This window comes from Equus przewalskii, chromosome 21, assembly GCF_037783145.1.
Source record: "Equus przewalskii isolate Varuska chromosome 21, EquPr2, whole genome shotgun sequence".
NCBI classification, from domain to species: domain Eukaryota; kingdom Metazoa; phylum Chordata; class Mammalia; order Perissodactyla; family Equidae; genus Equus; species Equus przewalskii.
In genome coordinates, this window is record NC_091851.1 from 30,929,924 (window position 1) to 30,957,239 (window position 27,316).

Here is a 27,316-nt window from a genome sequence, read left to right on the forward strand (position 1 = left end):
GAACAGGAACAAGACAAGGGTGCCCACTCTCACCACTCTTATTCAACATAGTACTGGAGGTTTTGGCCAGAGTAATTAGGCAGGAAAAAGAAAGAAAAGGAATCCAAATAGGCAATGAAGAAGTGAAACTCCTGCTGTTTGCAGATTACATGATCTTATATATAGAAAACCCCAAAGAATCCACTGGAAAACTATTAGAAATAATCAACAGCTACAGCAAAGTTGCGGGGTATAAAATCAACATACATAAATCAGTAGCATTTCTATACTCTAACAACGGACTAACAGAAAAAGAACTCACACAATCCCATTCACAATCACAACAAAAAGAATAAAATACCCTGGGGTAAATTTAACCAAGGAAGTGAAAGACTTATACAATGAAAACTACAAGACTTTCCTGAAAGAAATTAATGACAACATAAAGAGATGGAAAGACATTCCATGCACATGGATTAGAAGAATAAACATAGTTAAAAAGTCCATACTATCTAAAGCAATCTACAGATTCAACGCTATCCCAATCAGAATCCCAATGACATTCTTTACAGAAATTGAACATAGAATCCTAAAATTCATATGGGGCAACAAAAGACCCCAAATCGCTAAAGCAATCCTGAGAAAAAAGAACAAAGCCGGAGGCATCACAATCCCTGCCTTCAAAGCATACTACAAAGCTACAGTAATCAAAACAGCACGGCACTGGTACAAAAACAGGTGCACAGATCAATGGAACAGAATTGAAAGCCCAGAAATAAAACCACACATCTATGGACAGCTAATCTTCGACAAAGGAGCTGAGAGCATACAATGGAGAAAATAAAGTCTCTTCAACAAACGGTGCTGGGAAAACTGAACAGCCACATGTAAAAGAATGAAAATTGACCATTCTTTTTCACCATTCACAAAAATAAACTCAAAATGGATCAAAGACCTAAAGATAAGACCTGAAACCATAAGGCTTCTAGAAGAAAATATAGGCAGTACACTTTTTGACATCAGTATCAAAAGGATCTTTTCAGACACCATGTCTTCTCAGACAAGGGAAACAACAGAAAGAATAAACAAATGGGACTTCATCAGACTAAAGAGCTTCTTCAAGGCAATGGAAAACAGGATTGAAACAAAAAACAACTCACCAACTGGGAAAAAATATTTGCAAGTCATATATCAGACAAATGGGTAATCTCTATACTATATAAAGAACTCACACATCTCAACAACAAAAAAATCAAACAACCTGATCAAAAAATGGGCAGGGGACATGAACAGACAATTCTCCAAAGAAGATATACAGATGGCCAACAGACACATGAAAAGATGCTCATCATCACTAATCATCAGGGAAATGGAAATCAAAACTACAGTAAGATATCACCTTACACCCATTAGAATGGCAAAAATAACCAAAACAAAGAGTGACAAATGTTGGAGAGGTTTTGGAGAAAAAGGAACCCTCATACACTGCTGGTGAGAATGCAAACTGGTGCAGCTGCTATGGAAAACAGTATGGAGATTTCTCAAAAAAAATTAAAAATACAAATACTGTATGACCCAGCCATTCCACTACCAGGTTTCTATCCAAAGAACTTGAAATCAGCAATTCCAAAAGTCCCATGCACCCCTGTGTTCATTGCAGCATTATTTACAATAGCCAAGATGTGGAAGCAACCTAAGTGGCCATCAACTGACGATTGGATAAAGAAGATATGGTATATATATACAATGGAATACTACTCAGCCATAAAAAAGGATAAAATCGTCCCATTCGCAACAACATGGATGGACCCTGAGGGTATTATGTTAAGTGAAATAAGCCAGATAGAGAAAGACAATCTCTGTATGACTCCACTCATAGGTGGAAGTTAAACATGTAGACAAAGAGAACAGATTAGTGGTTACCAGGGGAAAGGAGGGGTTGGGGGTGGGCATAAAGGGTGAACTTACTACAACATGACTGACAAACAATAATGTACAACTGAAATTTCACAAGGTTGTAAACTATCGTAATCCTGATAAAAAGTTTAAAAAAAAAAAGACTAAATCTTTTTTTGAAAAGAAGTAAAGGATAAACAACAGTTTGCTTTATTGAATGCTGATTACATACCAGATACTGTGCTTGGCACCTTAGACACTTATTTCATCTAATCCTCACAAACACTCTATGAAGTAGATATTCATTATCTCCATGTTACTGATGAGCCAAGGCAGGGCACAGATTTCAACCCCGACTATTGCTCTTAACCACTTGGCTACGCTGACAGAACCAAAGTTTCTCTGATCATAAAATCACCAGGGCCGCTGTGAGGTCCAAACGAGCGCATGGAAGAGTGGTTACTGGCACTCAGTAAATAACAGTTACTATTTCCCTTCCTGCGTCTCCTCTCCTACTTTCTTCATCTAGGGGCCACCCATCTCAGCTCCTGAGGCAATGTTCCCTAAGTTGTAATTTGGGAAGATAAGCAGTGACCCAATAATTTGCTTCCTCCTTGCCTACAAGTTTGGGGAGATTTAGGATATTTTAAACAATTTGTGGTATTGTTTGATGCAGGCCACTGAAAAGGAAATAAATATATTACTCATAATTGGGGAAATTAAACACACTGGCTCAGGTCATAGAGCTAGTAAGTGGTGAAGCTGAGATTCAAACCTAGGCTTTCCTCCACCCTCCCACGTAGTGCTCCTTCCACTACTGAAAGGGGAGTCACATAACCTCACGGTGGGTTACCCACATGAAAAAAGGAAGATCAGAGAAAAGAATTCACATAAAACTTTAGGAATATGTGGAAATAGATGAGAAATGTTGCCAGAGAAAAACAAATCCAGAATAATATATATGACTTTGCAGAAGAAGGTGTCTTAAGTACGTATTGTACTAAACCAAGTTGGTACAGGTTTGGAAAGGTTAGCTGGATCAATTTTTTTTTTTTAAGATTTTATTTTTTTCCTTTTTCTCCCCAAAGCCCCCTGGTACATAGTTGTATATTCTTTGCTGTGGGTCCTTTTAGTTGTGGCATGTGGGACGCTGCCTCAGCGTGGTTTGATGAGCAGTGCCATGTCCGCACCCAGGATTCGAACCAACAAAACACTGGGCCGCCTGCAGCGGAGCGCACAAACTCAACCACTCGGCCACGGAGCCAGCCCCTAGCTAGATCAATTTTTAAAATATCTTCTCTTCTAACCAAAGATGCAGTAATTATGATAGAAAGGACTACATTTTTCTTTGTTAATAACTTAGCAAACATAGAGTGTAAGTCCTATATGAAAGCTGTGATTACGTAAAAACAAAAGATAGATTAAAAAATATATCTTCACAACCTATGACAATTTTTATATGGGTAATCAATTAAAAGTAAAGCATGAATCTAAAAAAAAACACATTTTTGAGCAACCAGGAACATTTTAATATACTGAATATTAGGTGATATGAAAGAACTTATTGCTATTTTTAGGTATGTTAATGGCATTATAGTTATTGTTTTTTTTAAGTTCTATTATTCAATCATTACTAATACATTCAAGTCATTACTTTTCAACCTGGATTGAATATCCAGGGCATGACTGCTTATTTTTCACTGAAAATAAAGCAGACTAATTACTATCAATGCGACAGCTTAATTTTTGTTGTTATTATCTTTCTCCTCTGATTGGAATTTTCTAATTTAATGTCTAGTTACAGGATTCAACTTTTATGACATACTTGGAAGATACTGTCTTTAGTATTTAGGAGTCAGAATTATCTAAACACATTAATCAACAGTGGTGAAGTAACTCATTGAGACTAATAATACTTGGGGGATTTTTTGTTTCTTTTTTTAACAGAGTTAGTCAAATTGTGTTTTATATATTTGGAATGCAAACTTACTTATATCTGCTTAATTAAATTGTAGACATATCATAAAAATCTTCAATTATGTACTAGAATAGGTTCAGAATATTTAGTAAAGGACAAGCTTGAGATTAACATTGAATTGGTCCAGAAAAGTCCACTGCTGATACTGTTAGTGCTGGTAATGTTCTGTTTCTTGATCTGGGTGCCGGTTACACAGGTTGACCTGGTTTGTGAAAATTCACCGGCCTCTACACTTACGTTTACTTTTTCTTTATTTACAGTATTATACCTCAATAAAAAAGTTTATAAAAAATATTTTTTCTGTTTAGTTACATACTGAAATATTACAGATGAAATGATAGGACATCTGAAATTTGCTTTCAAAGACCAGAAGATGAGGGGGTCAAGAAGAAGACCGTATATGGCAGTGGGTAGGGAAAAGGATGAAGAGGAGTGGGAAATAAATGAAACAAGCTTAGAAAGACATCAATATTGTTGAGATTATGTGATGGGTTCATGGAGGTTCAAAATACATATTTGACAACTACTATATGAAAAAAATTGTTAAAGGGAAGGCATGTTTGCTGCTGCCAACTATGCTTACATGTGAGCAGGTGAAAGAACAGAGAGACATCTGCTTGACCATGGAGAGCAATCATCACGGATAGAGAGGAAATCTACGGGTCAACTACAGCAGCAACATGTCACTCCTTAACCTGTCCCCCATGTGCTCAAGTGAACTTGGGGCTTAAGGGCTTTAAGAGAACAGGGAGAAAGATTTTTTTGATATTCAGTGAGGAGCATACCTTCCAGAGTGGTAGCCACATCTATCATAATCAAAACAAAAAGAAAAAGTGGCCAACACAGGTAAAATTTAAGGGATTGTATGACTGTGTGTGTGTTGCAATAATTCCAACAACCAAGCTATAAACTGCCATGACTAGGGAACTGGGTAGAGTGCACTCTGAAAGCAACTCTGATACCCTCTCCCCTCAAGAACACTGCATCCCAGAGGCCTGCTCAGGGAAGGAGAATGCTAGTCAGTTTCTAAACACAAACTTTCAGCTCAGAATGATTCAAAGTAAAACTTCTCTTCCAAGAACTTTAGCCAAATGCTTCTTCCTAGTCATCCTATGGCTTTGAGGAAATAAGAAAGAGCTCCTCTCACAAAGAGGGAGGGAATCTCTAATGCAGAAACACACCCTAGTGACCAGGTCACAATGAGCTCTACAAAATAAGCAAGTGTAAATAATTTGTTGTCTAAATTTTGACATAATCATCATCCCTTTAAATGACAAAAAAAGTCTTGGTCACAGTGTTACCTGCCTTGTACAAGAAGCAAAAGAAAAGCACCTGTCCCCTAAACTAAAAGATTAAAAGTTTGTAGTAAAGGGGGATCAGGTGCTCATGACCTCCCCAACCTGTGTTCTACAGAACTCACTTGCCAATATATTACTGAAAGGCTGCCAGCTGCGTGAGTATCTTTCAGCTTAGGAATGTAATTTCAACAATGCATCCATTTTCTCCAAATTTCAATAGGGTAAAAAAATTTGGACACTCCATAACATTTCTTATACAAGAATTTTATCATTCTTTATAACCAATGTTTAAAAATCTAGGTATCTGTTTAGTTTCTCTTTGTGTAACTTTTTGGTATATGAAAGTATACCAGATTAGTAATTAAAAATAATAAAGTGCTCGGTATACATGAGCACTTCATCAAATGTCTAGATGACAAGAAACTTGAAAAGATACCAGATATGGAGGATAACAGCTTCTTGGGATGGAATAAAGGATCCAATCAAACATGCACAGAGAGGTACACAACCACCTGAAAGCTAGTGAAACAGCACCACTCTTGTTTTTTTCATTTACCTAGTGAGGTAGGAGATGAACCTCTGAGTATGGGGTCAAGTACCTGCATCAGATAGTATCTTTTTGGGGCTCTGATGGGTACGGCACAGCCATCCAAATGCTGAAGGATTTGCTCTCATGAACAACTCTACCCAAAAGCTGTGCCTTTCTACTCAAAGAATGACCTGATAGATCTGCAGCATCGGTATCGCCTGGGAACGTGTTAGAAAGACAGACAGAATCTCAGGCTGCACCCAGAACTACTGAAACAGAATCTGCATTTTAACCAAATTCCCAGGTAATGTGTATGCACATCACAGTTTGAAAAGCATGGGATTAGAGGATTACTGTCAATTTGGAGGGAGGTTTTCACAGAGCTCTTCCCTGGGCCTCACCTGTTCCTCACTTTTACTGATGACTCACATGAGGATACTGAAGAGCCCTCACCAAATCCCAAGTGACACTAATCTAGAAGGAAGCACTCAATTGCACAAGCACCTCTTGGAAGAGACTAGGCTTGACAGCAGATACGTGAAACGATCTAAGCAACCAGAGAGTCGCTAAAGAAAAAAAAAATACTGACAGCAAACTGGCCATAGACAATGGTGAGAAACTGACTGGGGGGAAGGGATCTGGAGATTCTATCACGGAGAATGGCTGAACTGAGGATATTAAACCAAGAGGCAACTAAGTGGGAACATCATGGTTGTATTCACACATTTGAAGGGCTGTCTCAAGACATTTCATTCTACAAATGTGTTTTTGAGCATCTGCTCTGTGCCAGGCACTATGCCAGGAGCTAAGGACACAGAGAGCAAAAACCAGAACTGATCTCTGATTTTCTGAAGTTTCCTGACTAGTGGAAGAAACTTATTTGTTATTCCAGAAAGCAGAATTATGGCCGCTGGAAGCCAAAGGGAAGGGCAGGGGCATCATACTAGGAAGCCCTCTGGCCAGAGGACTCCACCTTTGTCAAGGAGTAAATAGACAGAAGTGGCCAGGTTCCCCAGGACTGAGCAGAATAGGTTAGGGAGGAGATGAGTACCTCCTAGGGAGTAGCCCCAGGGACTAACAGGCCAGTGCTAACATTCTAGGGTTGCAGGATAACTGGGGCCAATATCATTAATCAAATACAAGATTTGTTTAGAATTACACTACATTCAATTTAGCCAAGAATAAATTTTTTAAAAATCATGACTTAGGGTTTCAGCTAAACTTTGTATTTAAATGTAAATGATGTCTAATTTCTCTTAGCAATAATTTTTAAAACCTAGGATTTAATAAAAATCCACATTAACATTTTAAGCAACACCTCTGCTTAATGGCTCATTTTAATCGTAATCTTGCTTCTCTCAGCAAAACTACCACCTTTAATGTTCCTTGATATACCTTCAGAGTTGCTTATCCTACTTCTGAGAAATTATCCCAAAAAATAACAATTCCTTTCCCTCTGCCAGAAAGAACCAAAGAGGGAAGGGGTAAAAAACTAGCTGCATGAAGATACAAATGAAAAATGTTTATAAAGAAAAAGAATAAATAAACCACTTAAATGTTCAATAAAACCACCAATCTTTTTCATGGTATGATGCAGGGTAAATAAATAATAATATCCAGCAAGGAGGAGAATGTTTAAGGTAAATTGATAAACTATTATAAATAATTATGAAGGTCATATAGCAACATTAAAAATACTCATAATCACAATAATATAAAATCACACAATTTTAGCCATGTAAAATGTATGCATGTATGCAACAAAAACTAGAAAATTTTAAAGTTTGTTTTCTAGGGTGTTAGGATTCCTCTTTTTTTTAACGTAAAATTTCTATTTCACTTTTTTTTTCCACTTCACTTTTGACTGTTCAATAAATACTTTTACAATGACTGTAGCAGGAACCAAAATAATTTTAACTCATAAGTGTAATAATTTGTACATTAGCAAGAAATGAAATAACAAAGCTGACACATAGTTTGATCTTAATGTTCAATTGGTTCTTTGTCTTTTATAAAGCTATTTAAGTTCACAAACAACCAAAAGTAAAAGATAATGAGATTCATGTTATGAAAAGTGCTTAACATTTGTGGAAAGTAAAAAGGACTTTGTACAGCAGCCGCCTGTGAACTCTGGGTAAAAGCAAAACTAAATTTCTGGACGCTATTTTGCTTTTCACCTTATTTGATCTCACTTAACATCACTCATGCCAAGTTGAGTTTTTTCCTCCTCTTCTCCCTTCTCTTCAAGTTCATAGATGTGAAGAAAAAAAATACACAGCAGCTCTTTTACAGTCCTCCCCTGTTCCTCCAGCAATGCCATGAACTGTGGCTTTCTGGAATGGGCTGAAGAGAGAGTCAGATGTGAAGGCTATCTGGCTACCATCTGCCACACAGGCATCACCAGAACTCAGGTGACTTAGGGCCAAGATATTTGGATTCAAGTTTTCCACATCTATACCATGGAAATATTACTATTTACCTCAAAAGGTGATTGTGTCATGAGAAAGTCCCTAGCACATAGTGATGCTCAAGAAATGCGTATCTCATTCTTTTTTCCCATCTTCCACTACATACATACACACACGCATGCACGGGTTCGCGCGTGTGAGTTCTACTCGTTATGAAATTGCATGGTCCTTATATCTAATATCTTCCTACTGCTCCTCCAGACACACTCTCCACCCTTCTCTACCTTGCTCTCTGTCCCCAGGCTGATCTTTATGATCACATCAACAGGCCCCTGTGCCCTTTGACTTCTGATTGGGTTTGTCCAATGCTAAGTCCTGGAAAGAGATCGGGGGAGGAAACATGAAGTGGGGCTGGGCGAGGAAAGGGAATTCATTCCACTTGGGCTGGGTGTATGCCTCAACCAAAAGTCATTGCTCTTCTCAAGGTGGCTCTTCTAAATGACAATTTCTTCTGGCTTCTGATAACCACTTCATCCCCTTGTCCTACTGGAGCTAGAAGTGGTAATAGCTCCACCATCACTGTAACTCTGGGTACCTGTTCTGTCCCTTGTGATTTCCTCTATATCCTACCCACACCTCTTCAAGTAAACTCTCCGGGATTATCCTAAATTGAGAATACCAACTTTTCCTGTTGGGACTCTGACTAATAAAGTCCTATTTATAGCATTCCAGAATCATTTATACCTCAAATCACAGGGAAGAATGAGCAGTTCTAGAGTTCACCTCAGCCTGAGTTGCACATGCAGGCAAGACCTGAAAATTCTAAAATACCAGGCCTGCAAGGCTAGCCAGTGTTCTCCCAATAGGCCTGAAGTAGTCCCACAACTGAGCCACTCTCCTCAGACCACAAGGGAATTAACATCAGCTCCTAAATCCTCAGGGCCCTGCAAAATGAGGGAGAAGTTCTAGGCATCCACATATTTTAACGCTTCAGTCCAGGCTCAGTCAACGAGTCCCAGTTTTATCCCAAGTTAATAATTGCGTCCAACTCACCAATCTCTTAGGAACTAGGGGAAGGGGAAACAGCAGCCTCCCAAAAGTCCCACCCTTCCAACTGTGCCACTGTTTCAAGTACGGAGTTGGGAAACTGGGCACAAGAACTGACTCTCCAACACCAAAAGGGCTATTTTAACCTCTGAAAGAACGGCCAAAGAGCACGGAATAACCCCACCACCACCACCCTCATACTTTTCTATCCCTCACAACTCCCAGGAAATGTGGAAACTGAGGCTCACAGAGGGTAAGTGTGTAAGGCAGAGCCCGAACTAAATACATACAAGTATCTGGCTGCGAGTCCAACTTTAACTAAAAGAGCCACTCTCTCTCCCATTTGGTCCATGCTACCCAGTCTCCCAAAGGCAAATCAGAAGGAACACTCCCCCCAGTTTAGTACTAGTCCATTATGACAACATTAGACTTTCACTGGTTTAAGACGAACTTATGAGGTCTGGACTGGCCTAAGCATCCCAAGACTGAAGAACTCACAGAGGTTCTGGAGACTAGAACTAAGGACTTCAGCTCTACCATCAGCACCCATCATGTGCAAAGTGCTCTTCTAGGTGCCCCGGTGAGTTGCAAACAACAATCCAACTCTTTCTTTTTAAAATTTACATTAAATTTACACTTTAACTAAGAAGAACAGAGAGCTAAATATAAGACACAAGAGAAGGGAGTTGTACACAGAGCTCTACCCAGCAGGAAAGTGTTAGAGAAGGAGTATAGCAGTGTATTAAGAGCTCAAGGTCTGGGTCACACTGCAGCATGGGAACAAGTCTTGACCTTTCTAAGCCTCAGTTTCTTCGTCATTAAATAAGGTCAATAAGAGTATCTACTATTAATGATATTATTATTAACCAGGGTTGTTGTGACTATTAAACTAAATGATATGTGTAATGGTCCTTGGCACAGTGGCTGGCATGCTGTGAGGGCTCAATCAATGCTAGCTCTTATTACCAGACCCAACTGAAGTTGCTTAAGTCTCCTCTGGTTGGAAATCAAATTCTCCGGCCTTACTGGCATTTTACCTGCACCCCAGGACTTAAAAGTCTTTGTTTTCTTTTAGGGGGAAGTACACTATAACACCACTCAGAGGTGGGTTCCATGAGGATAAGTTTCAGCTGAGAGACAGTTCAACAAGAGATTGAGTCACCAGAAAAGCTAACGAAACCTTGGGATGATCTATTAGGATCACAATACGTAGAATAAGAAAGCAGGTTACATCTGAAGAAACCAGGGATCCAGTGTCTGGAAAGAAGGGCATGGGGGTTATAAAAGAGAAGATTCTAGCTATCTTCAAGTACTTGAAGGGTTGTATATGTTGTATATAGTGGGAAAGACTAAATAAATCCAATGGGTCAAAGTCACAAGACACAGATTGTAGCTTTCTGTGAAGAACAATGTTCTCAGGCTAACACAGAGTTCCACTACATAAGAGGAGGAGCTGGCATCTCACCAGTGGGCATACCAGAAAACCATATGGTCACTTCCTGTCTGACAGTCTGCAATCTTAATGTCATATTTAGACACCAGAAATAAACATAAGTGGAATCAATAGAGTGTGGCTCATGTGTGCAAGCATTTCTCATCCTGATAACAATAAACCCTTGAGAGAGTAATATGGGGGCTCAAATTTATTCCGCTATTACACATACTTACGCAGTCTTATTTCATCTGAGAGAAGATTATAGTTCAAAATAAATAACAACCCCATAGTGTTTTTTCTTAAAAAATAATCAGCCCAATGCTACATCATAAAGGCACAAGTAAAACTTGTAGCACTATTTTGAGTAATGAAGCTAAGAATTTAGTTTAGCCAAAGGCAGTACTGCTTTTTGCTTTTAGGCTTAGCAAACTAAACACTGGAAAAAATCAAGAAAGATTCTAAAAATCGCAGCCACTGGGAAGAAAGTGATTCAACATTTTATTTTCTTTGTTCCACCTGCCAAAAAAGATAAAGTGGGTCTGGAACCGAAAGACAAAAAGAAAGAATTCAAAAGGGTAAAAAAAGACATTTGAAAGAGAAGCATGCGAGTTTAGTGACATTAACCACTCAGAATCTTACTGAAATTCCAGATGTGTGACTTGTATACCTAAGTATATACTATACTGTCTCTACTCATCTTTTCTTATTCGCTTACACATTGAGCTGGTTAGCAGGAGGGAAGGATACAAAGGCAGAAGCTTATTTTTCATTCAGCCTGTTTGCTGCCTTCAAAGGCTATCACAATTTAGCCCAGGAGAACGCTAGTGTTCATCACTGTGGAGGCAACTGTAATGTCAAACCCAGAACTATGGAATCACAAAATACAGGGCACATGTAACAGGTTTTGGCGTAGGAACAAGGCGGTGAAGAATCAAATTACAGGCAATGCAGGTTTTGTGAAACTCTTCTGAAGCAATTCATATTCTTAAATTCTCAGATTCTTTTTCTTTCAGAAGATGAAGACAATTACTGATTCTTTTGAGTTAAATTAATTCCTTCCATTCACAGAAGATATTATACCAGAATTCACAGCCTTCAGACCCAGCGAGAAATGAACGCTCCATTAAAGGACATAAAATCAGGGGTAGATACCTTCATTATAAAGTGTGGCTTTCATCTGAACTGGAGAAAGCAATCTCTGTCCTAGATCACAGGGTATTTTGTTGTAATCCTATCCTTCAAGCACTATTAGACTGAGGAGACAAATAAGTAAATAGGGTACTAAGTGCTATCACATCCACTTTATGCTCCAGGAGAAATACAAAAGGAGGAGAAGGCTTCCTGGAGGAGGGGACACCTGAGATGAAGCTGGAAAGGCAAGTAGGTGTTGTCCTGATGAAGTGGGGGAGGGCTCTTTCTATTCAAAGAAGCACAGAGGAAACCCAAGAGGACCAAGGTCAGAAGCCTGGGGAATGCTATCATTTTAGGGCTGGTTTGAGGATGTGGGGACCACAAAGAGACCACAGGATGAAGGACCAGAGAGACAGAGGACTAAAGAGGAGGTCATTTCACAGCAGGAATGGATCACAATGTGACTGGATGCAAGTCAAGCCAGGCGAGGACTAAAGGCGTGGACGTGGCTAACCACAAAGGGCCTTGGGTGCCCTTTGCCCGAGACATTTCAGGGAAGTGGCAATGACAGAGGCCAGAGCACAGAGGGTTGAGTTGCAGGAGGTGACTAAGTAGAGACCATGGATAAGGCTACTCTCAGGAAGCTTGGTTAAGAACAGGGAGTGAGCTAACAGGAAATACAGGATCAAATTTTCTTTTCCAGCCTGAACTGCTGGTCTGAGCTCCAGACTCATACCTCCTCTCGAATTCCTCCTCTTCCTTCACCCACTACATTCAATATACACTCTGGCCTCCCCTCCACCCATTCTCCATACAACAGCCAGAGTGGTCTTTTTAAACTATAAAACAGACTATCTTACCCGCCACTTAAAATGTACAAAGGTTTCCCACTGCCCTTAGAATACTTAACTCCTTGTCATGGCCTATACGTTCTTGTGTGATCTGGGCCCTGCTTCCCTCTCCAGCATCTTCTCATGCACCTCTCCCTCCTGCTTGTCATGAACCAACCTGACTGCCTTTCAATCCCTGAATGCTCTAAGCACGTTTCTGCCTTAGGATCTTTCCTCAGGCTGCTCCCTCTGCCTGGAATGCTCCTCTCTTGCCCACCATCCTCCAACCAAAGCAGCCAAAGAGCAAGCCACCTATAAAGGAATAGCCACCACAAAAGTCCTCCTCCACCCTGTGCCCAGGGGTTCACCTCAAACCAACTCCAGTGCCCAGGTTTTCCAATCCTCCAAGTGTGATATTTCCTGGCTCTCACCACCAGGGGCTTTGACGGCAAAAGATTCGAGTCCTAGCTCATTTCCCTGCTCCGTTAGTTGTGTGACTTTTGTCAAGGCACCACCTCATCAGTTTTCTCATCTTGCAAAAGATGAAACGTCTGTCTCCCCAGCTGTTAGGAAGTTCGTCTCAGAAGGTGTGTAAACACCCTGGTTCTCACCTACCTATCTCCCCAGACCCAGAGGCCTCTCTCCCACTTTTGCAGTGCTTGCCTTCACCAGGAATTAGTCCTAGGTCCCTCAGCCCTTCCAAAGCTCTGTTCATCAATGCAGGAGGAGTGGCCCCTCTGTTCTGTCCTAAGACTGCACAGGTCCTGCCTCTCTCTCCTCAGAGCCCTCTCTACCACTCTGTGCACAAAAACCTACACACCCAAAATTCATCTCCCATCCAGTAAATGCCTCCTTTCAACCAACTCTCCTTTGGCCCGGTGCATAAAAGCCTCATAGACAATCATACACTCTCTTTCTCTTCCCCGCTGCAGCTCGCTGGACATCAACACCCAGAGCAACCTTGGAAACCACGGTTTGAAGATGGCAGAGCATCCATCAGCCTGGGTCCCCTCAACCCCCATGGCTGATTGAATTGGGAGTGAGCATGAAAATATCTACTGTTTTAAGCCACTGAGATTTAAGCAGGGTTTATCTGTTACAGGAGCTAGCATTTCTCTACATAAGACAGGCTGAATTTAGATAGTCAGAGAGAAGGAGGACGACTCTAGTGATAAAGAAGAAAGCTTATACAAAAGCCTTGAGCTAGGATTACTCACAGCCTGATGACACCACCTCCATTTATATACTATTTATTCTCTTCAAAAGTACTTCAAAATATATCTTCTCATTTGACACAATCATCATCATTGCTTATTATTGTTTGTTATAATTAACAGTTTACAAATGAAGAAACAGACTTAGAGAAGTTAAAGTTATGTCCAACGTCCCATTAGTAGTAAATGGTGGACCCAAGACTGGACCACAGGACTCCTGACTCATAGTCCAATGGCATTTTCATTACAGCATCCAGCCTCTCAAAGCCACACTCTAGTGCTACAGCTGAGATACTCTTGGCTGAAGTACAAGGGTGCTGGAATGAAACAAAAAAAGAAAGGCAGTCTCGCAGAACTGGTTAAAGGCAGACTGTGAAGGACTTTATAAACCTCAGACTGTAGAGTATAACTTTCATCCAATAGACAGTGGGGAACAATAATCAGCCTCCACTTTCAAGTCCCACAACAGTAATTTTATACTTTCACCTCTGTCTTCAAAGACCTTACTGCACCGTCTCCCCTTGGCTATCAGTTGGCATCAAAGGTCCACTTCACAAAGAAAATAGAAGCTTTTATGAGGGCAAAACTTCCAGCCTCCTTCCTTCCATAGACTTATCTGTAACCCCAAATAGCCTTCCCTCTTTCCATACCAAGAGAAAGAGGCATCCCTTCCCTGGCAATACTTCTGACTATCCCCTGTGCATGTCCCTCCATCCATGGAGGAGACCTTGATCAATCATTTGTCCTTTCTCCTCTTGAATCTCTACCTTCTTCCTTTCTTCTAGCTTTGTCCCTTCAGCCTCTGAACATGCTTGAGCCTCTCTCATCCTAAAATTGTCTCTTCCTCAGGAAGCCCACAGTCCCTTCTTATCCTCATACTTCATAACTGAGTTTTCTTAAGAAGCAGCAGCAGCAAACACACATCTCCACTTTATCACCACGGATTCTCTATTCCACCCACTGTAATGTCTTATGACATTGACACGGTCACTTCCAACAATACCTCCTAGGAGCTAAATTCAATGGACATAGTCCAACATTTCTCTTGACCTTTTCACGGAACTTGACAATGCTGACTCAGTCCTTGAAATTCTCCCTTGCCTTGATTTCCATGACCCCACTCTCTCCTAATCTTCCTCTTCTCTGACTACTCCTTCCTTGTATCCTTTATAGGCTCCTCTTCCTCCACCTCCCGCCCAAACGTTGGTGTTTCCTGGGGTTCCATCTTGATACCTCCTCTTACCTTACATACTCTACTCTCTCTGTTTGAAATCACCCACAAACACAGCTTCAACGGACAGTTACACACTGGTAACTTCCAAACTTATATAGCTGCAGTCCAGACCATTGATGTGAGCTCTCCACACCCTGGCTACAATTGCCTGCCAGTACTCCAGGTAGAGTCCACGGACACCACAAACTCAACATGGCTAAAACCACACTAAGCACCTTGCTTACCACACTTGTTCCTCCTCTTTCTGCACCAATGATGAGAGCATTTGTTAAGAACTATATCAGTCAGAGTTCTCCAGAGAAACAGAACCAACAGGATACATGTGCGTATGTATGTATGTACACACACACACACTAAGAGATTTGTTTTAAAGAATTGGCTCCCATGATTGTAGGGGCTGGCAAGTCTGAAATCTATAGGGAAGGCAAGCAGGCTGGAAATTCAGGAAAGAACTGATGTTGCAGTCTTGGGTTTATCGCCCCTCAAATAGGCACTCTGGAGTCAAGGTTTGGCCCTCTCACCTCTATATCCCCAGCACCCTGCACAGTGCCTAACACACAGCAGAACCTCAATAAACGTTGGCTAACGACCAACCAGGTATAAAGTAAAATGCTAATAAATGAGAATGGGACAACAGGATGTGTGGAAGGCACTGAATCGTGGTGAGGAAGAATCAGGAACCTTGAACAAAGGCTGTGCTATAAATCAAGACACAGCCCTTCTGGGGCATTCATTTGCCAGAATTACCTGACCACTACACCTATGACTGAATGAGAACCATCACACAGATAGAAGCACATCCGTTCCAATACTTTATTTGAATGTCTCAAAATCCTGCGAAGTTAGCATGGCAAAGAAAAGGCCAAATTTTATGAGTAAATTGACGTTCAGAAAGACTAAAGGTCTTGTCTAGGTTGCTACAGAAAACACCTACAACGAAAGGTCTTAGTTCTTCAGTAATATGTAAGTAAGAAGGACCATGAAAACAACAAAAGGTCAGAACCAAAAAGGAACCATGCATTTCAAAAATACCTATCTTCCTAAATCTGCAAAAAGTAAAGATATCTTCTACTATTTACAAACAATAGTTTTTATTATAACTTTTATTCTGATAAATTTTTTCTTACTGTGTTATAATTACCATGGTATTGTATTAGATTATTAACATTGTCATATATCTATTGTTGTAGTAATAAGTTTCCGGTTATATAGTAAAATCTAGAAGCACTGTTTCCTGAAATATTGCCAGTATGTATTAAATCTATGGTTCTTTAGGGTTGACTAAGTAGACTATATTAACCCCAGGCACCAAAAATTAGTTGATTTTCTTATTTATTATTAATAAACATTAGAATTAGTGAACTATTAATAATAGTCCACGTATGATTTTTAGGAATTCTTTGAAGTTACATGGCATACTCTGAAGCCACAGAGTAGTAGAAACCCTCCATTAGTCATTCCTATTAAACAAAGCAGGGGCTGATTACCACCCCCCATATTTGCATATATTGTAACTTGACCTTTTCAAAGCTCTTTTCTATGTAGTGTCATTTAAATATTATAAGACTCTTATAAACCTTTTTAAAGGGTTTTTTTCATTCGAGTTGACAGAAAATAGAGGCAAACACCTAAGGTCATATAATTCATAAAAGGCAAAAGCAGGACCAGACACCAGGCCTTTCTGTCTGCTCCCTCCTACAGTTATTCTATAAATCTATCACGGCTTCTCGGCCATGGATCCACCAGACTATAAGTGGCATGAAACCAGAAAGAGACCATGCCTGACTTGCTCCCCACTGGGTCTAGTACAGTACCTGACACCCAAGAAGTACATTATTAGTGAGTGACTGATTTCATTTTCTTAGAGTTGCTTTAGTCACCTGCCTGGTAAAGTGGGACATACAGCAATGCAAATACCTTGGCTTTTAAAATGCTATTGGCATTATCAGGAATAAACAAAAAAGGAAAATACTGTCTTTTCAAAACCATTTATGTTGATACCCAAGGAGATGAGAATTCTGAGCCAGGAACCCATTTCAGCACAAAAAGTAGCAAGTGGTATGTTTTTCAGCTTCCTGGAAAATTAAGTGTTGAATTGATGGGGGAAGTGGAGGAGTGAAAACAGAGTCTTAACATGGGAAAAGGAAAAACTGACTGCAAGGTCTCAGGCAAAATAATGACCATTTGCAAGGGTAGCACAATGGTCCAGCTGTAGCTAACCTACCATGGCAAGAAATGGGCTTGCTAAAGAAGTGAGGATTCACCCAGCACACACATCAGCCAGAAGGAATCCACTCTGTGGCAGAAAGATACAGCCTTAAGGCAGGCCAAGCCCAGAAACAAGGGACATAGAGGCCTGAAGTAGAAGAGCCATTCTGGGCACAGTGCACAGACTTTCTGTAAAACTCTCTGTGCTTAGCCATGCTAGAGCAAGGGAGAACAAGGAGGAGCTGGCCTCCTTCAGTTTATTATGGTCCCAGCCCATAGGGCTCTCCTGCCCTCATTGCCAACCATCCCTGAGAAAGAGACTCAGAAATGAGACAGTGAGTGTTCAAGAGCCCTCCCAACCTGGCAGACTATTCCTTTTCCATGAAGGCCTCACCAAGATCACTTAGAGCTCCATCTTCCTAAACCATATACCCAAACACAGACATTCCATTATCATTCTGATTTTCTATTCATCACCACAGCACCATATTCCCAATTCTTTTGGGATTTGAGATATCCACTATGATCCCAAGATCTTTTTTTTTTTTTTTAATATGTTTATTTATTCCTTTTTCGCCCCAAAGCCCCCTGGTACATAGTTGTATATTCTTCATTGTGGGTCCTTCTAGTTGTGGCATGTGGGACGCTGCCTCAGCGTGGCTTGATGAGCAGTGCCATGTCCGCGCCCAGGATTCAAACCAACGAAACACTGGGTCGCCTGCAGCGGAGCAGGCAAACTTAACCACTCGGCCACGGGGCCAGCCCCCCAAGATCATTTTTTAAGGGCTTCCATAAAAGCCCATCTCCACTATACATTTCTTAATACTTCATATGTTAATTACAGAGACAAGTTATCTAAAATAAAAAGTAACGAGGCGTTCTGGATGAGTGAGTCATTTAGATAACTGAAAGCTAATTCATTCAGCACCAAAATATTTCTGTAGTCTTGCTAAAATAAATGATGCCTTAGTAAACAGAGAATATCAAATATAATAGTTCAAAATTCTACCCAACCTTCAAGATCCAGTCTAAATACAAACACTCCCTACAAGCATCCTCCAATTTCCCCTTGCCACTTCCACCCACCACCAGAAATAACCCCTCTTTCATCTATGAGCCTACATTTTTATTACACCTCCTTCACAGCACACAGCATGGTCTGCTTGAGGTTAGCGATTGAAATGCACCTTGTCTAACTTTTAAAAACTAAGTTCCTTGAGACCAGGGACCTTCTTCTTTAACCACAAGGTACCTAGTTAGCAGGCATACCAACACTTCACAAAGTGAATACCCTTAGTGATTCAAACATTATAAAGAGCATCATAATAGAGCAGAGGCTTCAAGGGCTCCTGAGCTCTGTAGGGCAGGAAAGGGTGATATTAGAGAACATGTTACTATCATTAAAACGCTCATTGGCTTCTGTTCAGTATTTCTCGGCTTTAGGAGAAAACGTTTTTCTAAAAGGGAAACATTCTGAATCCCTAATTTTTTCTAAAATGGAATTACTTTTTAAAAATTTCAACTTGCATACTGAAAGTTCTGGTTGAGTTTGGCATTGCTAAACCTCCACTGCCACATTTTCTAGGTCTCAAGACCTAGTGGCTCCCTGCAGTTCACCAGGGAGATGAGACAGCAAGTAGAAGGATGTAGTAAGTGACAGGAATATCACCAAGATACTAGGCCACGTTTGGCACCCAGTTCACCAGTCTGAAAGCCAGGCTCCTCAGTACCCGCAGTGCTCAGAGGAAGTAAGAAATGGAATACATGATAGAGCAAATCAAATTTTAGGCTCACAGTCCACAGCAACCACTTCTAGCAGGGCTGACAACATTCTTTTCCCAAAGCTTTAATGTTTAGACAAACCAGGTGGTAAGTATAGTTTAAGTATTCTAAACACTGCAACTCAAACTCAAAAGCTCCTTACTAGCAATAGAGGATTTTAAGTGGTCAGCCAAGAATAGCTGACTCCAAGTTCTCTCCCCAGCAGCTATTCTTTTGCAGGATACCTCTTTCTTATCATGTAAAGCAAGAGAATTTTCTTGATGAAAATAGGGAGAATAAGGTGCTAGGACTGACAGTATCAGGATATTAAGTAACTAATCATATATGTAGCCCCTTGGGGATAATAACAGCTCTTGTCTTTGATGGTTTTTAATCCAGCATCTTCAGAGACAGAAGTTACATAAGTTTGTCACATAAGTTAATTTTACAAATAACTGATGCACTAAAACACGCAAGCTTATGATGGAAAGCTTTCCACATTGCCTTACTTACTTCTTAGCCTTTCTCAACTAATCAAACCATAATTTGATCTATTCCTGTTGAACAGGATAACAATTATGATTAATGTATTCAGAGAACACTGAGGTAAACAAGACTGTTCTCTCTACAATGAATGTCCCCAAACTGCCATACTTTGAATTATTTTGTATAGCGTTTCTGTCACCACCAGCTGAATCTTCTTGCTTCTATCAATGTTTGCCTGTAATGGAGGGTCTCTTAACTCACAGCTTCTGATATCACATACAGCTGGAAAGGAAGGTCTTAAGAGTCACGAGCTAAAGCTCACTCCCACCAGTCTCACCTCCTTCAGACCCAGGCAGTCCATTTCCAGACCCTATGTTCTCAACCACTACAAGTGGATTTCCCAAACTTGCCTGAGTATAAAGAATTAACTGGGGCGGGGGGCGGGGGGGGTGTTAAAATACACATTCTTAGTCCCCCTCCTAGAAATTCTAATTCAGTGGGCCTGGGATGGAGCTCTGAAATCTGTATTTTTAACACACACCCTCAGATGATTTTCCTGACCAAATTTAGAAATACAATATTACGTGCCATGGGTGCTGCCCACTTGGAATTGGGATTCCTTCAGAAGCATAATGAACCTGGGACAAGGCCAACTCTTTCCAGAAACCTTGCAACCAATAAAGCTTTGAGGTCACTGCTCTTCCACTGCCCTCAGGGAAAATCCCCTGATCTCTGAGGCTCCTGCAGGCTGTCCATAACACCTCTTCTCTTTGCTGGTACTTCATTCACTGAAGACTTAGCACACCTTCCTTCTCTCAGCCCCAATGTCCTGCTATCCTTCTTTCACCACACAACGACCCAAACAACTTTTCAGCCTCTCAGTTACTGGACCTCCTTGACTTTGCTCATCTCCACTGAGTTCACTTTACTTCAGCCATTTGTGTCTGTGGCAAAACCTAGGAGCCTGTCATGTCCAGTAATTAATTGCTCCAACTCTGAAATCTTCCACTCACATGTCCCTCTCTAACCACATCCTCCTATTACTCCATCATTCCAATACATCCATTCCTTGACTTCATCAACTCTTCTGGCCCTTTTCTCCTCCCTCTTCAGTCTAGACACCCTTACCTAACATGTTAATCAATCCCTGGCCAATACCCTCCGTTCTTCTGCTCCACAGTCCCTCTGCTGCTCACCCTAAGCAAACCCCCACCCTGGCTCAATCCAACTATATGCCTTATTTGCTCCTAAAACCAGGCAGCAGAATGCTAGTGGTAACCCAATCAATGCATGGTCTCCCACCTCAACAGAGTCCTGCATAGAGATCACAGACATTGTCCCAAGGCCTCTCTTCCTCTTCCTGACCTCAATTGTATGTCAAATCTCCTTGTTTTTCCTTTGACCTCTTCCCATTTACTCTTAGCAGATAACCTCACCCTCTATTTCACAGAGATGATGGAAGCCACCAGACTAGCACTTGCTCCTAAAGCCACCAGAAAATGCAACTATGCCCAGAGGGACCATCATAAGAGATGCCAAGCCCATGGTGCCTATACTGGGCCTACTGTTTGCTTGTTTATTTGAAGTAAGCTCCCTGGTGATGATCATTACTGCAGTAAGCAGTAGGTGGTGAGTACCCTCCTGGTGAAAGAAAAAAAAAATAGCCAGGCTCTCAAAAGATCTCTCTACCCTGAGATTCTTTCCTAACATGAGAAGGAGTTTAAAAAGAAGAAGAAAGCTGTCTTACCTGCAAGAATTTAACAAGTTTAAATCCAAACATAAAGGTGCCATACATCAATAGAATGATTATAAATCCCAAGTCAAATAGTTAATTCCCTGATAATTTTTATAAGTTCAAAACTAGAGTCAGTGAGGGGCCACCGCCGTGGCCAAGTGGTTGTTTGCACGCTCTGCTTCAGCAGCCTGGGGTTTTGCCAGTTCAGATCCCAAGCATGGACACGGTACTGCTCGTCAAGCCATGCTGAGGTGTCATCCCACAGAGCACAACCAGAGACATTCACAACTAGAATATACAACTATGTCCTGGGGCACTTTGGAGAGAAGGAGAAGAAGAGGAAGAAAAGGAAAAAAAAGGATTGGCAACAGATGTTAGCTCAGGTGCCAATCTAAAAAAGAAAAAAGAAAAAAAAACTAGAGTCAGTGAAACAATACTGTTAGTTATGGTCTGTCTTTCACTCTTATGCAAATTCTAATTGGTTGACTACAGGTCTACAAGTCAGGGCTACAAGCCTTTTCCTGATGGTTTTTTTCCTCTTTATAATATTAATAGCTAACATTGATTGCTTTTCATGTAAGCTACTCACAATGATTCTGTAAGATAAGAACTATTATTTTTCTCCATTTACAATTGAAAAAACAGACTTAGATATGCTAAGTAATTTGCCCAAGGGCTGACAGCTACAAAGTGGCAATGGTAAAATTAAAACACAGAGCCTGAACACAGACTAATTTATGTGCTTTGGCATAGTGCTTATTAACAGAAACTTCCCAGGAAATGCAACACCCTCACCCAAGCATTCTTATTTCTTAAACTCCAATATATGCTTAGAAACACAAATACAAGGAACCAGCAAATATTAATATTATAGCATATTTCACATTCATATCAGAAGGCAGTAATGAATAAGAAGGAAGTCTCTACAGTCAGATCACGTAGATTCGAATCCTAGCTCCACCACTTTCTTAGCTGAGTAACTTTAAAAATTACTTAACTTCTCTGAGCACGGTTTACTCAACTGAAAACAGAAATGATAATAACCATCACCACCTTAGTGAGTTCTCCCAGAGATTTAAAGATAATGTGTGAACGCACATGGCAATGGACCTGGCACATAGTAAGTGTCAAAAAAAGTTAGCTGTTATAATAATAATTATTATCCAAAATGTATTGAGGACCTTCACCCACTGGATTTTAGGCAGAGCACTGGGTATCAGGACTGTACCATAAACAGGACAAGGCTGTCCTTGGCCTCATAGATCTTGCAGTCTATTGCGGGAGAAGACAATAAAGAAGGAAACAAACATATAAATGAAATACTTGGAATTCTGGTGAAGCGCTAGGCAAGAAATGCACAGGTACTGAGAGAGGGGCCAATGGGGAGAAAGCTACAGCAGAAGGGGTGATCGGGAAAGGTCCCTCTGAGGAGGGACGTTTTAGCTAAGACTGGATGTTTGAGAAGGCTCTTTTTATGAGAAGAGTGGGAGGGAAAAGTGCCAGACAGAGGGAAGGGCCTGTACAGAAGAGGAGGAGAACTTGGCATGTTTGAGGAACTGACGGTACTCCAACCTGACAGAAGCATGGTGAGCAAGGAGCAGAGGTTGGAGAAGGAGGCAGGGGCTGGGCACCTCAGAGGAAGAAGTGTGGATGTGGGTCTAAGTGCAGTCGGAATCCACTAAGCAGGGAGTAAGGAGGGCGAAACGATCTGATTTACTTTTCAGTAGGAGGACTCTGGCTGCCACAGGGAGAATGAGTTAGAAGAAGGCAAGAGTGGAAGCTAGGAGACCAGGTAACAGGCAGAAGTCATTCAGCTGAGAGAGGATGGTGGCTGGATTAGGAGGATAGAGGGAAGGGAGGATTTGACATATCCTGGAGGCAGGGCCAACAGGCCACGCTGATGGATTGGGAATGGGGTGAGGAATCAGGAAGAAGCAAGGACATTTTCAGGTGTCTGGCCTGAACAATGGGTGAACAGTAATGACACTGAGACAGGGAAGGCAGAGGGTAGGGGAAGGCTGGGAGAGAGGCAAGGAAGGGGTCAGGAATGAGGAATACAAATTTGGAAGATTGAGAGGGAGATTGAGAGATCAATTTTGGACATGTGAAGTTTGAGATCACTGTGAGGCAGCAAATATAGATAGCAGGAAGAGGGTGGCTAAAATGCAAGTCTGGAGCCAGAGGAACACCCAGGTGGGAGGTGTAACGGAGGGAGTCATCCGCATCCAGAGGGCATGAAAGTCCTGGGAATGGACATGGTCATGTAGGAAGAGAAAAAATGATGAAAGAAGGGAGGTAGCCAAGTGAGAAAAGAGAAGAAATAAGAAGAAATCAGGTTGGCAATCTAAAACTAAATATAGTAATGCAGCCCATACAAAAACACAGAACTGCCCCAACTACATGCTCAATAAATGCCTGTGGAACAAATAAAAATAAATTCTTAACACATTCCCTTTGGGCCTTTAAAAGAATAAAATTTTCATTTAGGATTTTTCCCTCAACTTCTTGTACATTTGCGGCATAAGCAAAACATTTTTGAAGGTCTCTGTTTGGAGTGTGTTCAAAGGGATCCTTTTCCTTAAGAGCAAAAAGCAAGGATTTTTTTCAAAAACTCACTAAAATTAAAAGTAGCCTACTTGAAATTCAAGCCTTTAAAAAGCTTACACTCACACTATATACTCTCTGTAAAAAATCTTACCCCAAGATACAATTTTTCTGATCCTTTTAATGAAAATGCAATCACGTTTTACTACAGATGTCATTTCATCCTGAAAGATGAAACTGGTACTTTGAAATAGTTCAAGAGTCACATGAGAGAAGTAAAATGCTCAAGAGATCAAGGATTTATTTTAATATGTTTAACAAAAAAAAAACTTAAGTATACCTGCAGGGCCATCCAAAAACTGATAAGCAGGGAGTCGAAAAGGATAGAATTGCCAGGAAAATAAGTAAATATAACAGCTACTCCTCAAATGAAAACACATTAAAGCTGTAATTATATCTCTGGGTATCTGTTGACACACACAAAAAAATCACTACGTTCTCAAGGCTTATACTATCAGTAAGAACTACCAAATGGAAATCACAGCTGTAAACATAACTGGGATACCTGACACTTTTCAAAGATTTTCAGTGTGACATAATGACAACACATAAGAAATAAAGTCAGTAACATTTGCCAAAAACATTCCTTCCCTCAATAGTTCAAGTTAAATCAAGACCGTAATTCTCTTTGAGATCATAAGCCTCACTTGTAAAATTCTTCTTCTTGGGTATATAAAGGAGAGGACTATCCTGACTTTTAAGGGATTGTTACCCCACTTCATGATATAGCTACCTAAAGCCTAGGAGACTACCATGAAAGTCACAGGAATGGATGGAGAATGAGCATTCATTCATTCGTTCACTCAACGAATATTAAGGACTTATAAATGTGTCAGGTGCTGTTCTGAGGATACACCTGGGGAAAAAGTCTCACACTTCCAGGTTAATGAGGGGGAAAGAGGCAATAAACCAACCAATAATATACGTATTTACCAAGTAGTGGTAAGTGCTATGAAGAAAAGAAAAGTGGGGGTTAAGGAGAACAGGGGAATCAGGTGTATTTTACACAGAGTGATCAGGGAGAGCATGATAATGTTATATCTGAGCAGAGACATGAGGCAAGAACTACGATATCCAAGGAATAGAGTTATGGGCAGAGGGAACAGCGAATGCAAAGGCTCTGAGATTGGTGCATGCTTGAAGTTTTTAAGGAATAGCAAAGAGATCCATCTGGCAAGGCTGGAACTAAGACAGGGAGGTAGGTAGTAGGCCACAGCAAAGACTTCAGATTTTACTTTAAGTTGAGAAGCTACTGGAGTGCTCTAAGCAGAGGATCCAACTTACTTTTTTAAAGGTTCACAAAGGGAACACAAGTTCTTACTCATAAAACCAAGACATAGCTCTCATAATCTATTTACAAGTGAAAAAAAACATACAATAAAACAATCTTCTAGTATGGTAGCATTTTTGTAAGAAAAAATACTTATACATGGGAACAAAAGATTAAAAAGATAAATAACAAACTGTGGTTTATTATGGTTTGTGGGATTGTGGGGTTTCTTCCTACGCTTTTGTTTTTCTAGTTTTCTGCCTTAAACATGAATTACTTTTGTAAATTTTAATGTTATCTTAAAAAAGGAAAAAAAACCCCACTGCCACCGTGAGATTACCTGAATCTCTGAATATAGTCTGAAATCTTACTTAAATATGAAAAAAATAAAATACGAAGAACATTTTCTCCAAAAATTACCCTGCTTCGCACGCAATGTTTGCCTCTTATGAAGCGTTGAGCAAATCAGGCACGCTCAATGTATCCAGGTCACAAAACCAACTTGGTTAATATGTTTATCATTACATAGTAGCTCTGTCCTCTACAGCAACTTGATACCATCTTTCCAAGGCAGCAATAGAAGGGCCCTTTTCATTAATTTCCTAAGACTCTTTGATACTACTTTGCCGCTTCTGGATTTTTCCACTGTATGTCTCTTAGAAACAAATTAAGCCCGAATAAATTGTTCCAGCTAATGAAGTGCGCTTTTGGCTCTTTCCCCATGGTTGAGAATTATCCGGCAAAATACCAATTGTTTTCAGGACGCATTTTCTCTCAGTTTCGAAATATTGCAATACGAAGTTACGGCAAATAAAGAACATCAAGATAACGTACAAGAACACGTATAAATGGAAAGCACTGTAATCCTTTTTTAAATTGAAGATGTGTGGAGGTCTCATGAATAAATATACTGTGTGTTCACATGACACAGATAAAAACAGAAAGGAGTGTGCCCTTCCTCCTCCTCTACCTAACCCCCATCACATAACAGCTTCTCACAGGGCACCAGCCCAGGGCAATCACTGCTCAGAAATGCAAACCACGCAACTCAAAATGACTCAAGCTCTCAAACACTTTCCACCTAAACTCCACACGCACCCACTCCTCAATCACTTCCGACAGGCTTCCCTGAAGGAAAATCCCAAACCGGGAAGGCTGAACAAGCCCCCAACTCCGCTCACACGCCACCCGGGAACCCGGAGCCCAGGTTCCCTGTTTTCCTGTGGACAAACAAGGGTCCCGGGATTCGGGAATCTACGGTACCCCGCGCGGTTCGAGTCCCGTCAGCTGCCTCGCCGGCCAGGCGTCCGCTCTTTACACCAGAGGCATGGGCGGCCCCGGCCCGTAGGACGCGGCTCCCGGCCCCAGCCTCGCCGACCCCGGCGCTCAGGCCGCCCCCCGAGCTCCCCTCCCGGCCCTCGGGCGCACTCGCGGCGCAGGCACACTCCGACACGCACCCTCGCACGGTCAGGCGGGCATCTGAGGACACCCCACTTCCCCTTCACAATCCCCTTGTCGTCCTTTCGCAGCTGTGTAGTCCGCGGGGCGACACCGACCCCCAGGGGCAGCAGCACCCACACGCCCCCAGGACGCCTGCGGGGAGCTGGAGGGGGGGTGATGACAGATGGGGCGGGGGCGGGGCTCCGGGGGGAAGGGGCGGAGCCTCCCAGCATGGGGGTGCTGGCGGCTGACAGAAAGACCGGGGGCAGAGGGCGGGAGGGGTTGGCTGACACTGCGGGCAGAGCCGGGGGTCAGGCGTGGCGGGAAGGAGCTCGCGCAGACACAGGGGGCTGACAGGCAGAGAGATACACAGACACGGGGACTGACAGTCGCGGGGCCACACGGGGCCGGCGGGCCGCGGCGGGCGCTCACCTGGAAGCGGCGGCGGCGGCGGCGGCGCCCGCGGCCGAACCGCTCTCCCCGCGCTCCAGGCCTCCCTCCCAGCGGGCGGCCGGCCGACCGGCCGGCGAAGGACCCGCGGAGGCGGCGGCGGGAGCGACGCCGGAGCCGCGGACTGCTGAGCGGCGGGGACGCAGCTGCACCAACCGACTCCGGGACGCTCGGCTCCGCTCGGCCGCGCTCGGCGGCGCTCGGCTCCGCTCGGCCCCGCTCGGCTAGGCTGGGGGCGTGGCCCGAGGCCCCCCGCCCAGGTCGCCTCTGGCGCCCGGGGGGCGGGGCTTTCGTGCGGGCGCAAGCCCCCTGACGTAGCGGGGTGCGGACCTTGCCCCGCGCGCATGCGCGGGCTCTGGTCCCGCTTTTCCCCGCGTGGAGCT

General features: G+C 42.0%; 1 protein-coding gene across 8 annotated transcripts in view; it reads right to left on the reverse strand.

The window, feature by feature from the left end:
- ZHX3 (zinc fingers and homeoboxes 3) overlaps positions 1-27,316 on the reverse strand; it is a 132,340-nt gene that overhangs the window by 81,368 nt on the left and 23,656 nt on the right. For 2 of the 8 annotated variants that reach the window (XM_070589229.1, XM_070589224.1), the window contains exon 1: positions 26,916-27,202. The exons of 2 other annotated variants lie outside the window; for them this stretch is intronic. The gene's annotated coding sequence lies outside the window, so the exon portion shown is untranslated. Of the gene's footprint in view, positions 1-26,306; positions 26,399-26,500; positions 26,689-26,915; positions 27,203-27,316 lie in introns of those variants that run through there. 4 more of the 8 variants (XM_008537198.2, XM_070589225.1, XM_070589232.1 and 1 more) reach the window with 2 other exon arrangements.